Raw genomic sequence first — 14,174 nt, forward strand, 5'->3', positions numbered from 1 at the left:
GAACAAACTGTGTGACCAGGAAGCTTCCTGAGCCTCTCTGTGCCTGGGTCCTAGGCTGGTTGTGAGGACTGGATGCGGCCTGGCACGTAATGATCACCCAATAAATGTCAACTGTTTTTGTTAGCACTTCACTTATATGCTTATCTCCTTCCACTTGCCTTTGGGAGCCAGGATTTTGGTGTAGGAAAAAGGAGATAGAAATCTGAGTTTAAAAAGGTTAAATATAGCCTGAATTTGGAATACAGGACCAGTACAAACTCACGACTTATTTTATCTTTAAAAATTTTTTTGTATTTTATTAAAACTGCTAAGTCTAGATCCACTGAAAAGGACTAGAAACGATATCCAGTCAGTAGAAATGAGCAGCCAGTACCCAGATTATGGTCTCTAAATGCTGTTTCTCATGTAAAGAAACCAGAAATGGAGGGTTCCAGGTGTCGGGCAGGAAATGAACAAGATGATTCTGGAACATCTTGTCATACAAGAGAGCAAGGCAGCTATGAAAGACTAATGGAGCCGGGTGGGAGGGGACTCCACACTCTGTGTGGTGCTCCAGGGTGCGTGCAGCGTGGAGGGAGGGGATGTGCTTTGGACCGTGGTGCGCACCCATGCTCCCTGTGTCACGTTCCCGTGGCCTTCGTGGTCCGGGCCGTGCGCTACCACCTGGAATGGTTCATTGGGAGAAAGGACCCCCAGCCCGTGGAGGAGCAGAAAAGCATCTCAGAGTGCGGGGAGAATCGCAAGCTGGATGACCTCCTAGACCAGGACCACACCCAGGTGGTGAGCCCTGGGGACACGCTGGAAGCTGTCCTGGACGGAACCGCCCCAAAGAAGAATTAAGTGAACACAGAAGAATTAATGGACACAGGGCCCTGTGGGTCCTTGCGTGAGCCGTGACTGATCCTGCCACTATCTCCACCCAGCCCCAGCCCCACGTCTGCTTTGCTTCATTGCTTCTTCTGGACCCTCCTGTACCACACAACCACACACGCACACTGTCTGCTCCTCTACAGCCAGGCAGACACGCGAGCAGCTGGGGAGCCGTGAAGAGGAAGGCCGGTGAGCGTTCTGGCCCAGGGGCTGCGTCTGCTGGATGGTGGCTACAGCGCTCAGGCTGGGAGTGGCTGGGACTGGGGGGACATCTTGAGGAGGGATACCCACATGTCTTGTTCCAGTTTACACTGGGAAGAATTCAAAAATCTACCTGGCTTCCTTAACTAGAAAGAAAGAGAAAGAAGGAAGGGAGGAAGGGAGGAAGGAAAGGGAAGAAAAACTACTGTGGGGCTTCCCTGGTGGTGCAGTGGTTGAGAGTCCACCTGCCAATGCAGGGGACGCGGGTTCGTGCCCCAGTCCGGGAAGATCCCACATGCCGCGGAGCGGCTGGGCCCGGGAGCCATGGCCGCTGAGCCTGCGCGTCCGGAGGCTGTGCTCCGCAGCGGGAGAGGCCACAGCGGTGAGAGGCCCGCATACCGCAAAACAAACAAACAAACAAACAAAAAAACTACTGTGGCCCTGTCAACTTGGGACTCAGGAGGAAAGATTCGCATTCACCAAAGATGGAAAATGCGAGCTTAATAAGAAAATTAATTTCACTATACTGAAACACATAAAATAAATTTAAATCCGTGAATTTGTGACACTCAGAGGAAAGGGGGGAAAAAAAGAACTCATTGGGTCTCTCTTGGAGTATAACTAGGGAACCAGCTCATTAGTCTGAAAACTGGTAAATAAAGGTTAAAAACTACATAAATGTTCAGCACTGAAGGGAATGCAAAATGATACAAACACTTTGGAAATCATTTTTGGCGCTATTAAGAACCCACAGAATGAGAGAATATGTTTGCAAATCACATATCTAATAAGGGAACTGTGTCCAGAATATATAAAGAATTCTTACAATTCAACAACAGTACAAACAACCCGATGTAAAAATGCGCAAAGGATTCAAATAGATATTTCTCCAAGGAAAATACACAAATGGCCAATAAGCACATAAAAAAACACTCACCACCATTAGTCATTAGGAAAATGCAAATCAGAAGTACAATAAGGTACCACTTCACACCACTAGGATAGCTACAATTAACAAAGACAGACTCTAACAAGTGCTGGTGAGGATGGGGAAGAAATGGGACCCTCATACATTGTTGGTGGGAATATAAAATGGTATAGCCACTTTGGAAAGAGTCTGGCATTTCCTTAAATGGTTAAATATAAAGTTGCCACATGACCCAGGAATTCTACTCTTGGGTTTTCACTTCTCTTGGGTATACATCTATGTCCACACGAAGACTTGTACACAAACGTTCATGGCAGCATTAGTCAAAATAGCCAAAAGATGAAAATGACCCAAATGTCCATCAACTGACCAATGGATAAAAAAATGTGGTCTATCCATACAATGGAATATTAGTCAGCCTTAAAAAGGAATGAGATACCGACATAGGTTACAACGTAGAGGAACCTTGAAAACATGCTAAGTGAAAGAAGCCAGACACAAAAGGTCACATATCGTATGATTCCATATATATGAAATGTCCAGAATAGGCAAATCCATAAAAATAGAAAGTAGATTAGTGTTTGCCAGGGGCTTTGGGGAGAGAATGATAGTGACTGCTAATGGGCATGCAATCTCTTTATGGAATAATGAAAATGTTTTGAAATTAGATGGTGTTGATGGTTATGCAATCTTGGGAAATACTAAAAATCAATGACGTGTACACTTTAAAAGGGTAAACTTTATGGGATGTGACTTATATCTTGATAAAGCAATTTTTAAAAATTGTCTTTAAGGAAGCCCCAAGGGCATTATTTAAAAAGTAACCTTGAAAAAAAACCCCTTAGACTATTTGTGCCTCAGTTTCCTCACCTATCAATTGGGGTAATAATAATAATACCTACCTCTGAGGGCTGTTAGGAGGAGTAAATGAGAATATAAAAGCAAAGCCTCTGGCAAATGCCTTGTTTGTTCAAATGCCCAATAAATGGCAGCTTTTACTAACACCATGGTTCATATCAGACCCTGGTCCTGGGGGACCAGGACCACGTGGGAATGAAAGTAGACCAGTTCCTTCCCTGGAGGATCTTATAGGAGTAGGATAGAAAAATGTGAATATGTAGTGAGCAGAAAATGCCATGTGACACATGCTAAAGTGGGGATGGGAGCCCCCAGGCATAGCAAAGGGAGGGCTCGGTGACTCATCTGAGCAAACTCATGTGCAAGCAGAGGGCAGGTGGCTCAAGGATAGTAACCATACAGTGTGTTTCCCTTTTTTGTTTGCTTTTTTTTGCGGTACGCGGGCCTCTCACTGTTGTGGCCTCTCCCGTTGCGGAGCACAGGCTCCGGACGTGCAGGCTCAGCGGCCATGGCTCACGGGCCCGGCCACTCCGCGGCATGTGGGATCTTCCTGGACCGGGGCACGAACCCACGTCCCCTGCATTGGCAGACGGACTCTCAACCACTGCGCCACCAGGGAAGCCCCCGTGTGTTTCTCTTAACCAAAGGTGCCATCCCACATCAGATGCACCATTATTTTATGTGTACAAAGAAAGATAAATGTTTTGCCAATTTAATTATGGCTCACCATAGGCGTAAGTCAACCCTAACATCGGATGCATTAGAATATGGATAACAGAAAAAGCGCATTTTAGGATTGATGAACTACAGTAAAAGCCAGGCACTTAATCTGAGTTGACTCTTAACCCTACAGCAATTCTGGGAGATGCATAGTCATTGAAGTCAATCGAAACTAATTCTAAGACCCATCAAGCCCCCAGTGGTGGCCCCTAACTCTGACCTCACTGTAGACCTAAGCCTGACCCTTGAGTGGAACCTGTAAGACTAACCTAAAAGGCAGCCTTAGCCTTCAGGCTGACACCGACGCCATTGTCAGCCGGCACTCTACCCCAGCTCTAGCAGGTGTGTCTTTATTCCCATTTTAAAGAGGAGCGCAGTGAGTCTGAATCAGACTTAAAGCGATTTATTCACAATCCTATGGCTTCAAGTGCCAGAGGTGACAGCTGAACCTGGAGCAGTCTAACTGTGAAGTCTGTGCGGTTTCTCCGTCCTCCAGGGGACCTGAGCCCAAGAGAGAGAAGGAAATGCAAACTGCTACCCAGGCTGTGGGTCAGCCCCGGTGGAGCTCAGACTCCACTCGACCCTGGGGCGTGAATAACTGATTCACACTGAAGGTGCTTCCTTCATGTTCCAGGGTGCTTGCTACTTATGCAAAATATGTTGGAGCCAGGACCAGAGAGCCAGGTTACTCAACAGGGGATGAGGGGTCCCTCCAGCAGGACCCTCCTCAGAGAGGTACAGGGAAAGCTAGGGGGACCCCACCCATCATTACTGCACCCATTATTGCAGTGGTCAGTAATGTCTCACAGAGCGGGCCTGCTGCTCTGCAGAGGGCTGCCCATGTCCCAAGGCATGAGTGGCATTACCCAGGTTTCCAGCACATTCTTCCATTGTTGGAAGCAGCTTTGCTGGGCCGCGTTCTCAGTTCTGAGCAGTTGACCTGGTTGTCAGTTGGCCCGTGCCATCGGCTCCCCCAGGCCTGGTTGGGCACTCCAGCCCCTTCCAAAGAGGAAGAGAGCTAATGGGATTTGGCCACATCCCATACCTGTGGGTCAGCCGCTTCTCTGAAACACTCCACCTGTCCTAAGTCATGCAGAGGGTAAGGGCGGGGACAGTGAGACTCAGGTATTGCATCGCCTGCAGCAATCTGCAAAGTGCTGCGGTAAATCCTTTCTCTGCCAGTCTCAGCAGCATCCAGAGGAGGTAGAATGGTCTAGAAGACAGCCAGCCAGCTGCCCATGTCTGTTCAGAGTCAGGCAGCTAGTTCAAATCCTGGTCTCACCTGCTCACCAGGACTCTTAATTAACTCTACCATAGCACCTGCTAAGCACCAGGCTAAGATGTCACATGTGGTCTGTGCACACAAAGGCCACTTAGCACCTTCATTCTCAGATGATGAGATCTTGAGGCTTATGTAGCCATAAGGTAATCTTTATCATCTATCACACTCTCACGTGCACATAAAGGAAAACACAAGCAATGTAGGGAGGAATAAAGTAGGAGGTTGGGATTAACATATACACACTACTATATATAATACAGATAATCACCAAGGACCCACTGTACAGCACAGGGAAATCTACTCAATATTCTGTAATAATCTATATGGGAAAAGAATCTGATAAAGAATGGCTATATGTTTATTTATAATTGAATCACTTTGCTGTACACCTGAAACTAAACTAACACAACATTATAAATCAACTATACTCCAATATTAAATAAAAATTAAAAATTAAAAAAAAAAACAATAAAAGCAACATAAATTTCTTTCCTCTAGCCACAGAGTCTGCCTTCTGTGAATTAGGCCCATGTGTTTCCACATAGCATCATCCCTCGGGACCACCATGTCGCTAAAGCCACTCACAAATAGCAACTTTAGTCCCCACGACAATCTATACGGATAGGACTATTATTAGCCCCGTCTTACAGATGTAAAAACTGAGGATCAGGGGAGGTTACAAAACCTGCCCAAGCAAACTAACAGGCGAAAGTCCTTGCTGGAAATTTCCATCCTACTGCATTTCCTCCTTATCTCCCTGTGTGTCGCATGAAAAGAATACAGGCTTTGAGCAGATTCGGATTTACATCATACTTCTGCTACTTTTTTACGATCTGTGTGATCACTTAATCTCCCAGGATCTCAGGTCCTCATGTGCAAATGGAGATAATAATGCAAGATAAAGGGGCTTGAAAAGATATTAAAGATAAGGAAATACTATCAAGATCTTCTTTATCTTTCTCCTTCCCTTGAAGAGGACCTAGGTTGATTTTCTGAGTCAAATTGAGTCTCCATACAACGACTTGGGCCTTAGAAGTATTTAGGGCCTTGGTAAATGCTAAACCTGAACACTCAGGGTGCCTCCCCAGGATGCAATTTAGTGATCTGCCTCTGCAGGGGTGCAGGTTTCTTGCTGGCTGTCCCTCCTGCCCAGGCCAGAATGTCTCTCTTGGCTGAGCCAATGTGTGCTGGGGACTTGCACCTATGTTAATTCTGTTCCATGGAGCAGCAACCCGCAAAGCAGTCCTAACAAGCAATCTGAACTCAGACACCCTGAGAACTTGCCCTGTCTCCCCAATTATCCAGCTAAGAGATGGTGAAACTGGAGTTTGAGTTTCAGGTCAGCTCAGGTCTGAGTACGATGGCTGGTCCAAGAGTTCATGGCATGAAAGTTACGTTCCCCAAGACCGTCAGTCGGCTAACAGATCTTTCACTGATTGAAGATCAGGTAGGCTTATTAGAAAAACCTCTATCAGGATATACAAATATGTATATATAAAGATCACATGTGGTATCTACATTTGAGTTATGAGTCTATGTGACTCCCAATAACTCGCATGTTGCTCTGTTCATTGCAACCCTTTGAACTGTGATTAAAATGCCCTGTTTGGGCTTCCCTGGTGGCGCAGTGGTTGAGAGTCCGCCTGTCGATGCAGGGGACACGGGTTCGTGCCCCGGTCTGGGAAGATCCCACATGCCGCGGAGCGGCTGGGCCCGTGAGCCATGGCTGCTGAGCCTGCGCGTCCGGAGCCTGTGCTCCGCAGCGGGAGAGGCCACAGCGGTGAGAGGCCCGCGTAACATGCAAAAAAAAAAAAAAAAGTCCTGTTCCCATTTGCTACACTGAGCAGCTAAGATCCCCTGTTTTATTTCCTCCTTAGGCATAGTTTTTTATTGCTGGAAATCTCTTTTGAATGTAAGGTCCGTGAGGTCAGGGACTTTTTCACTTTCATCCCTTTTTTCCAGCACATAGCACAGTGCCTGGCACACGGAAGGTAAATGATAAATATCTACTGAATGAGTATACTGGGAATATGTGTTTGAAAGATCAGAATGTTAATTTCAGGCTTTATAATAGCAGTTCCTTTGTCATTAATTTAATTCCACATAAACTATTTTCAGCTCAGTTTCACAAATATCCACTGAGCATCTATATGAGTGCCAGGCACTGTTAGTAACCAAGGAACAAAGATGATTGTAATTATAATTATGCTCACATGCACCCCACTTGTTTCTCAAGAATTAAGAGGTACACACTTATTTATTTTTATTTATTTATTTATTTACTTTTTGCTGTATGCGGGCCTCTCACTGTTGTGGCCTCTCCCGTTGCGGAGCACAGGCTCCAGACACCCAGTCTCAGCGGCCATGGCTCACGGGCCCAGCTGCTCCACAGTATGTGGGATCTTCCAGGACCGGGGCACGAACCCGCGTCCCCTGCATCGGCAGGCAGACTCTCCACCACTACACCACCAGGGAAGCCCCACACTTTTTAAAAAAGTCCAAGTTTTGAATGTGTGTAGCCTTTGACCAAATAACTTCACTCGCAGAGTTACGTTCTAAGAGGATAATCAGACACACCCATGTACATGTGTGGCACAAACAGCAAAACTTAATATTTTATAGTCAATAAAATGCGTGCCTTTAAAAAAAAGAATTAAGAGATATACAAAGATTGGGGTTCCCACTGCAGAGACCACAAGGAGAAGTGATTTACACATACGAAGGGCACGTTTTGGGACTTGAATCCAGGCTTAAGGCTTTAAACCTATAATTTGCCTCCTTGGGACACTCCCCTCTGCCCCACTCCCCCAGCTGTTGTCCAGGAAGCCAGGGGAGTAAGTCATTAGCAAAGGGGACTCATTTCCAAGGATACCGTTTGCCTGTGATGAGGTGTTAGTTAAGGAAATGAAGATGGGTGCGTGGGTGGTGGGTGGGTTTATCTCAAGGTGTTTGTTTGACATTGGTGCTGTTTCCCTCTAACGCTGCCTGTGCAAAAGAGGAGAGGCGTTTCATATTTTGGAGTTACTGGGTTTGGATGCATATTTAATTTGAATACCACAATTAAAACGTGAATGTCAAGGGGCTTCCCTGGTGGCGCAGTGGTTGAGAATCTGCCTGCTAATGCAGGGGACACGGGTTCGAGCCCTGGTCTGGGAAGATCCCACATGCCGCGGAGCAACTGGGCCCGTGAGCCACAGCTACTGAGCCTGCGCATCTGGAGCCTGTGCTCCAGCAACAAAAGAGGCCTCGATAGTGAGAGGCCAGCACACCGCGATGAAGAGTGACCCCCCCCACTTGCCACAACTAGAGAAAGCCCTCGCACAGAAGTGAAGAACCAACACAGCCAAAAATAAATAAATAAACAAATGTGGGTTTAAAAAAAAATTAAAAAAAAAAAACGTGAATGTCGTGTCTTTGTGCAAAAGTAAAACATTGGCGATAATGCTTGAGTCCCCTTTAATCATCAGCCCCTCCTACACAGAGGTGAGCACAACTCTGAATTCTAGAGTGGACCCGCCTGATTTTTTCTCTTGCGTTTATATTTATTTCTCAAACGTGGTACAGACTTACTATGTTCCAGGCATTGTGCTAACTGCCTTCCAAATATTATCTCATTTATATTTATTAACCCCTGGAAAATAGTGCTGTCACGTGTATGTAATACATACACACACACTGTAATACCATGCAAGAGTTCCACAACTTGCCTCTGTTGCTACAATCCATCCTAGAGATCCTTTCATATCAGTTACACATATGTTACCTCATTCCCTTCAATGGCTATGGGGTTTCCACTACGGGTTTGCACTGGTTATTTAATGAGTACCCTACTGGTGAACATTTAGGGTGTTCCTAATGAATTTTATTATCTTCATGAGCAGGACCACAGACCTTGTGTACAGTAAGAGTGGAGGGGATTTCTAGGGTAAATCTACTTAGGGGGTCTTAAATCTTAACCCTTACTTAGTACATTAAGCTATGAATAATAAATGCTTCACTAAAACAGGTTTGCGGCAGAGTCTTTAAACCTGTCAGTAGGTAGGGGGCTGCGGGGTATGAGGTGTGGATTACAGTTGAACTCTGACCTAAAAACTGGCAGTTTCCCCATGCTTTTTTGAGAGGCAGAGATAGGCTAAGGGTGACCTCCACCTGGGCAGGTAGGTGTGCACAGCTTTGCAGGAGGACCTCACCCTCCCAGCAAGTGGTCCTGCAGCTTTTCAGACGCATCACCACTGGAAGTCACCTTGATTTTGACCCAAGAATAGTTGGAGTGGCTGGTTACTTGAAGGAGCCAAAGGCCAGGCTGCACTCTGGGAGGTCTGCTAGACAGGAGCCCCAGGGCTACCAGAAGGCCCAGCCAGCAAGTAATCGGACTTCTTTAGCCCTCAGTTTCCTCATCAGGAAAGCTGAGTTACTAGTCTCTACCCTGTGGTGCCCCCTTCTCCCCGTCCCCCATTGCTTTAATCTGAGAATCAAATGAAGAAGTGGAGAATTGTGATTCCTAACTGAAGTATCATTTTCCTTGGAAATTCCCCCAGGATAGGATTTGAGCCTTTTGTTATGCAGGGAGCAAAGGCCAGGCCTCACTATCTAAACTGCCCCAGATATTTAGGCTTCTCTGTCCCTTGATGAATAACTTCCTTAATTTTTCCTGTGGGAGAGCTGGGGGCCTTAATGGTGAAAATCCCTTAATGTGCTAAGGCCTTTAAGGCTGCAAACATTCCTACAGCTGTTTGATGAGTGCTTACAAGCCCCGAGAAGGGGGTCAGATCATCCCCATTTTACAGAGTTGAAGCCTGAGACGCAGAGAGATTATAGGACTTCTCCAGTTCACACGGCACGTAGGCACAAGAGCTGGGAGTCAGCCTAACAACAGAGACTGGACTTGTAGCTGCCACGCCACCCATGGAGCTGACAGCTCAGAATCCTCTCCCCAGCCACCACCGTGGGGATTAGAAGCTCTGGAATCAGACAGAAATGGTTGAACTCTGCCAGTGTTCAATGCTATCTTTTTAATTTTTTAATTTTTTTAAATTTTGGCCGCACGCGGGCTTTCTCTAGTTGGCGCGAGCGGGGGCTACTCTTCGTTGCAGTGCGCGGGCTTCTCACTGCGGTGGCTTCTCTTGTTGCGGAGCACGGGCTCTAGGCACGCGGGCTTCAGTAGCTGTGGCACGCGGGCTCAGTAGCTGTGGCGCATGGGTTCTAGAGTGCAGGCTCAGTAGTCGTGGCGCACGGGCTTAGTTGCTCCGCGGCATGTGGGATCTTCCCGGAGCAGGGCTCGAACCCGTGTCCCCTGATCTGGCGGGCGGATTCTTAACTACTGTGCCACCAGGGAAGTCCTCAATGATATTCTCTCACTAGATGAACTGCCGGTGTCAGAGTTCCACCACTGGAATCATTCTTCTTGCTGGACCAAGCGATGATCTTTCCTTGACTTTGTCAATGTGGAGCGGCAGGGAGTGGGAACCATGGTCTTAAAATAGGACCCTCAAAAGTGGTTGAGGATCTCCCAACAATATGTCACTGCTTAGGTGTCAAGAGGCAGCCTTTTTCAACTACTCAAGGCCAGGAGGAAACATTTTGGGGGGTCAGTTGTGTCTGGGCAGCTCTGCCCCCACATCCCATGTGGCCCCTTACAGGCTGTACCACTGGGAAACTGAAATGCGTCTTCCCTGAATGCAGGCAGAACTCATATTAATGTTGGATCGTGGCAGGTGTCTGAGCTGAGATGGAACTGCAGTTTGTTTCCTGATTATTCCCCCCATTTCACAGACAGGAAAAGGAAGGCTCCAATGGGGACATAACCCAGGCTGGTCTGGGGAGTCTTCATGCTCTCTTCATTCAGGACCCACCCAGATGACTAAAGGACACTCCACCTGGACGTGTACGTCCTCAGGTTCAAAGGTGACAGTCAGCCTGCCAGTGTACACAGGTGTGGCCAAAGGGACACAAGTGTGACTGCAGGCTGACCACTTCTAGGCACATGCTGGCTGCGTGATGACCGCAGCACCCTCTCCCTCCTCCTCTTTTTGTCTATTTCAGGAAAGCACCCACTGTGGTTAATTAACACTCTCCTGCTAACGGTCTTTGGCCTGGAATTTGGAGAGATCTAAAAGCAGGAGGGGGGGCTGGTGGGGGGTGGCAAGGGTGAAGCCGTATTCTTAAACAAGGAGTTATTTAGCACACTCACTGCACCAAGGCCTGGGGTCAGCTGGTGGGAGATACAGAGCTGAATTGATGCTGATTCTGCCTGTGTGGTCCCAGGTCGGACACCTCCGACTCCAGAGGGACTTGTGCTGGAGTACAGAAAAGCCCCAACAATGACCCCAAGGTCTTCAGAGTGGCAGAGGCCACATCCACGCGGCCAGACAGGGAAGCCAGTGTGGCTGTGCAGAGCCAGCAGGGGAAGGCCATGTAGGAAGACAGAACAGAGGTAGCAAAGGCACGGAGACAGAGTGGCAGAGAGCAGGAGCCTTCCACATGGCTGGAGTCCTGACAGACAACAGTGGGAAGAAAGGCAGGAAAAGTACTTGGTGCCTGGGAGCAAAAGGTCTTGCATGCCAGGCCAAGGAGCTGGGCATTTCACGTGTTTTACTGGCATAATATGAGACCAAGAAGATGGCTTTGGAGCTAAACAGAGCTGAGTTCAAATCCAGACCTCAGCTGGAAGACTTGGGCAGACTAAAGCCCCAATCTGATCTCGGTGTCCTACCTGTAACAGGAGACAGTAACGGGGCCCACCTCCCAGGAGGGCAGTGACCATCCACTGAGCACACAGAGATGGCCCCATCCTTCACCCTTCCTTTTGGGCAGGACTTTCAGAATTTTGTGCCAGGTCCATTTGCTCCATTTTCTGGAACAACCAGATTAGCATGGTCATGGCTAGCCCTCATACTAGGTTCTATGGCTTAATGCCCTGGGATGCAGATGTTTGCTCTCAGTTAGAACATGAAGCCATAAAAAGGCAATTTGTTACTAGGTTGGGAGGCTAGTTCAGCCCCGACAGAGATCCGAGGAGTGAGATTTCACAGTGACTCCAGCTTTGTGAGCGAGAAGTATTCAATAAGGAACTTCCCTGAAATATGGAGTGGGGGCATTCGCCACACATATTCAATATCCATCTTTTGTCAGAAGTGCTGGAATTCCTTTGCCAAGCAGAGTTGCTTTTCATGAGGAGTTGCTGCTCCTCCTTTATTGAAGGACTTGAACGGTGAACAAGTTATTTTAAAAATTATTTGAAGTCAAACATTCACTGGATCAACCCAGTTTAACTTGGAAAGCTACTTTCTGAGGGTTTTGGAAAAAAAAAGAGAGAGAGAGAGAAAGAAAGAAAGAAAGAATGGCCACGGCTTAAATCAGAATGTGGAGAGCATTATCAAAAACTTATGTTGCCGTCTCAAAGTCAACTGGAGATACTTTAAGATCCAAATAATTCCAGAATTCTAAAGTTTCAGAGAAAGAATTGTCATTAGTTGGGCATGAACGTGTTTTGCCATCACCATTTCATTCGCAAATATTGTGTTGACCTACCCGGCAGAACCAAAAATGACTATATCTACAAACCTTCTGAGAGGGGAATGAAATGCTCTTTGGGGACCTATTTTTAAAAAAAATCCTGCGAGGTATCCTGTAGACAAGAGGGGGTCTTTTCAGCTCAACTGTCCTACATTTGGCTCATATACTGAATTCCCCAAGCTATCATTACTACAAACAGACTACTTTCCCCACATAATACATAAATTACACCAACCCAATGACATGGGAGATAGACTCTTGTGATTTTAAAACCAAGACCTTCTGGTCTGCAGAAAGAATTTTACTGCTAAGTGAAACCAAATCCTCATCGTGGATCAAGCATCCTTCAGTTTTTGTCCCTGACTGCAGGTAGATACCCCAAACAAGAAAATGCACACAAACTCCAGAAAGGAGGTGACCAGGGAGCGGCTTTGGAATTGATTGGCCCAGAAATGATCAGTGTACAAAAATGAAGGAGCAAGGGGTTGAGGGAGGAGGGGTGTGCAAATGTAAGAAAGTGAGGAAGGTGGGAGATTCCCAAATTCCTCATCTCCTGGCTAAAGAAAAGACAATGAAAGCCCCAACACAAGTCAAACTGAAACCTGAGGCTCTTCCTGAGAATTGTCCTCCTTTTTCCCATCACAGGCAAGCAGAGAAGAACTGAATTATCCAGACAGGCTGGTAAAGGCTCAGCCTCCTCTGCCCAAGGCAAGGCCAGGCTATAGTTGAGTCACAGCATCAGATCCTTCGGATGGTGGGACTGAGCAGGTGACATGACCAGTGACCTCTGAAAATGGCTTTGTTTGTTTGTCTCCATTTCCCATGACTCTACCTGACTGTTTAGTCTAAGGAAGCCTTGATTTCTGCATCTAACCAGTGGGTAAGGGAGTCTAGCTGCTTCTTTAAAAAGCAGACGGGAATTAATGGGCCCAAGTAAGTGCCCTTCTAGAAGTTCAGAAAACTATTCAAAACCGCGGACAAACAGAGACGTTGGAGTCTCCTCCAGTGACTACTTTGAAGAACAAGACACATCTGGGAATGTGCTTGTTAGTTTCCTTACTCCAATGTTTAAAAAGAATCAACAATGCTATCTAATATAAATTTCAATCCAGATCTTAAGATGATGTACCAGCAAATGACCATTTTATCGAGTCCTCTTTAAAAAGATGAATACAATAACAAAGTTCCACATTACATATATCTTTACTGATACTAACCTTTCTAGATCCATAGTTTTATACACGTAATGTGGCCATCCAGGCATGGCTATCTTTTCTTATAATTTTCAGTTTATTTTACAATATTCTTTCCTTCAAAAAAAAAAAGCCCCCTCAATTTCCCAAATTATCTTTTAAGTATTAAGCGTCCCTCTTTTACCCAAAATACAGATCTTGCCTAGCTAACTTTGATCACGAATACATTTTGGAGGGTAAGTTTCTCAAAGTTAATCAGCTAAAAGCTCCAGAACTATTTTATTAGCAAATCAATTGTTTTTCCAAGAACTTTAAAACTACAGCAAAGGAAAAACAAATTATCCTTATTCATTTCAAAATGGACAGAAAGTTTAGGCAGGAGTGTAGACCGCTTAGAAAAAAACCCAAAAAAGTCCGCTTGGTGCCTTCTTCGTGTCATGAAACATGTCCTTTCTTTCCGGTTTGCTGACCACAATATGATGTGTTGGAATGAATAAAAAATGTAAATAAAATACCTCCTCCTGTCTCTCTCTCAGCCAGTCTTTTTTCTTAATTACATTTCTCCCCAGCACCATCTTTACAAAGAGAATCTCAGTTTGCTCTGAAG

Source organism: Mesoplodon densirostris, chromosome 4 (assembly GCF_025265405.1).
Source record: "Mesoplodon densirostris isolate mMesDen1 chromosome 4, mMesDen1 primary haplotype, whole genome shotgun sequence".
NCBI lineage: Eukaryota > Metazoa > Chordata > Mammalia > Artiodactyla > Ziphiidae > Mesoplodon > Mesoplodon densirostris.